Source organism: Colius striatus, unplaced genomic scaffold, assembly GCF_028858725.1.
Source record: "Colius striatus isolate bColStr4 unplaced genomic scaffold, bColStr4.1.hap1 scaffold_60, whole genome shotgun sequence".
Taxonomy (NCBI): Eukaryota; Metazoa; Chordata; class Aves; order Coliiformes; family Coliidae; genus Colius; species Colius striatus.
Genome location: NW_026908534.1, coordinates 725884 through 728383, shown reverse-complemented (window position 1 = coordinate 728383; position 2500 = coordinate 725884). Strand labels below are relative to the sequence as shown.

Genomic DNA, 2500 nt, shown 5'->3' with positions numbered 1-2500 from the left:
GTCCGGGAGGCGGCTCCCGCGACCCTCCCCGCAACGGGGCAGGCGTGCTGCGTAGCAGCGCCCCCCTGCCCAGTGGCCGAGTGGCCGGCCGTGCGAGGGTGCCAAGGGCTTTCCGGGCGTTCCGGAGCTGGTGGCTGCGTCGCCGAGGCGGGTACGGAGACGGCAGGGTTTCCCCCCGCGCCCTCCCCTCTCCTCCTCTCTCTTCCGAGGCAGGAGGTTTGTGGGGGGGCCGGAGGCGCTCGGCCGTGACCGATGCCGCCTGTTGGCGCGCGAGGTTCTCTTGCCGGGTCGCGTCCCGCGCGAGCGGGCGGCCCGAGCCACGGCCCTCATCCCGGGCGCAGCGCCGGGCTCACTGAGGGAAACCCCCGGGCCCCGGGAAAGAGGCCGTGGTGATGGCGGTGGATGTCGGGCGCGCCCCCGCGGGCGGACGCTCCCCCCGATGGTGGCAGCGGGAGGAGGCACCCCTGCGGGGCCCTTCAGGTCGTTTCCCTCACCCCAGGGCCAGGTACCTAGCGTCCGCGTTTCCGCGGCCTTTCCTCGGTCGCGGAGCCGGGCGGAGGTTTAAAGACTCGGGCGGCTCGATGCGTCCCGCAGGGGTCGGGACGGGCGGGGCCAACGACGGTGGCGTTTCGGTAAGGGGCGGGAGTCTCTCCCGTGTAGGCCCTTGTCTCGGCCGCCACCGCCGCCCGCCCGCGCTCGTCCCCGCGGGACGGTCGTGCCGGGGAGGGGTCCTCCTGCCCCCCCCTTTCCGCGGTCCGGTCTCGGCGCAGCGAGACCGCGGTGCGGTCGGCCGTGCCCGGCCTGCCTTCCTCTCGAAGCGGGCGTCCCCGGCTTGGAGCGCGGGCTCCTCTGCCGCGGGGTTGGCGATTCCCCGTCGCTCCCCCTCGCCGCTGAGGCGGGGGGGAAAGGGGTTCGCCGGGAACGGCGCCTCGGGGTGCCGCGCTGCGCTCCGTTCTTGCTTCCCCGCCTCGGCGAGCGCTCTCGGTTGGTTTCCTTCCGCCAGCTGGCGTCCAGGGCGCGGTGCCCTCGGGCCCGGCGGTGGCGGCGCGACGCGCTCGGCCTGCCGATCCTTCGGCCGGTCGCTCGTCGCCGGCGGCGGCCGTCCCGGCCCCGGTGTCCCCCGTTCGTCACTTCCACGCCGCCTGTCCCTGCCGTTTCCGGGTGAAGCGGCCGCGTGCAGTCGGAGGCATTCCCCGTCCCGGTCTCCGTGCGGAAGCGCGGGGGGCGGGCGGCTGCCCTCCGTCTGAGCGCGCGTCCGTCTTTCTCCCGGAGAAGAGAGAGGAGAGGGCCGAGGCGAGAAGCGTCGACGGCGGTGGCCGGGGACAGGTGCGTGCCGTTCCGTCCCGGCGGCGGGCCTCCGTGCGAGGAGGCGGCCGTGCGGTCGGGCGCGCCGCCGTTTCGGGCTCCGGGGGCTCGCCACCTTGTGGCGTTGGCGCGGCGGCGGAGCCGCCGGCGCGTGTCGGCGAGCCACGGTGGAGGGAAGAGCCTGGCTGTCGTTAGCGCGGTGCCGCGGGGGCGGCCGTTTTTTCCCGGTCGAGGTTGAGCAAAGTCGGGCAGGGTCGGACGTTGCCGCCGCCTCCGCGTGGAGGCCGGGCCGAGCCCGGGCGCCTGGGCCGCCTCCGAAGGGATCTCCCGAGGTGTGCTTCTCCCCCCCAGGTCCTGGGGGGGGTCGGTCGGGAGCGCGGGCTCCCCGCCCTCGCCCTTCGGAGTTTTCTCGCTCCTTTTTTTCCTTCTCCGCTTGTGTTCGTACGGTCACGCGAGGCGTGGCCTCTCCGCTGCGGCCTTGGCTGGGCTGGCGCGAGCCAGCGAGCGGGGCCGCGGGCGGTGAGGCCCATCCTCAAAAGGGGGCCGCTCCGTGTGAGCGGTCCCCGGCTCCCCCGCGCGCGTGGGGCGGTGCCGAAAGCCAGACAACTCTTAGCGGTGGATCACTCGGCTCGTGCGTCGATGAAGAACGCAGCTAGCTGCGAGAATTAATGTGAATTGCAGGACACATTGATCATCGACACTTCGAACGCACTTGCGGCCCCGGGTTCCTCCCGGGGCTACGCCTGTCTGAGCGTCGCTTGACGATCAATCGCCGGCTGAGCCGCCGCCCCTGGCAAGCAGCGAGGGGCAGCGGTGGCAGCGGCGCGGCTGGGGTTGCCTCGCAGGTCCCCGTCGGCGGGCCTTCGTCCCCCTAAATCGAGACTCGGGGAGCGCTCCGAAGCTCCCCGCTCCCGGAGCGCCTGCTGGACGGAGTTCGTCCCGCCGGGGCCGCCAGGGTGTCGTTCGGGCCGGTCGGGCCCGGCGCGGCGGTGGGGAGAGAGAGAGAAGGTGTTCGGGGGGCGAGGCGCGGGCCTCGCCCCCGGCCTCCCGCGCGGGCGGCTGTCTGCGGGTGGGTACCGCGGCGGTACCGTGCCGTGCTGCCGCGCGCGCGTGCGTGCGCCGGGGACGCGGTAACGGGTGTGGCGGGGATGGGGCGGCGTGCGCGCCTGCCCCCACCCTTCGCTTTTTCCCGTCG

General features: G+C 74.5%; 1 non-coding gene across 1 annotated transcript; it reads left to right on the top strand.

The window, feature by feature from the left end:
- The first annotated feature begins 1909 nt into the window (after window positions 1–1909).
- LOC133629551 (5.8S ribosomal RNA) lies at window positions 1910–2062 on the top strand. Its single transcript, XR_009821074.1, has one exon. It is a non-coding gene; the product is annotated as a 5.8S ribosomal RNA (ribosomal RNA).
- The last annotated feature ends 438 nt before the right edge of the window (window positions 2063–2500 follow it).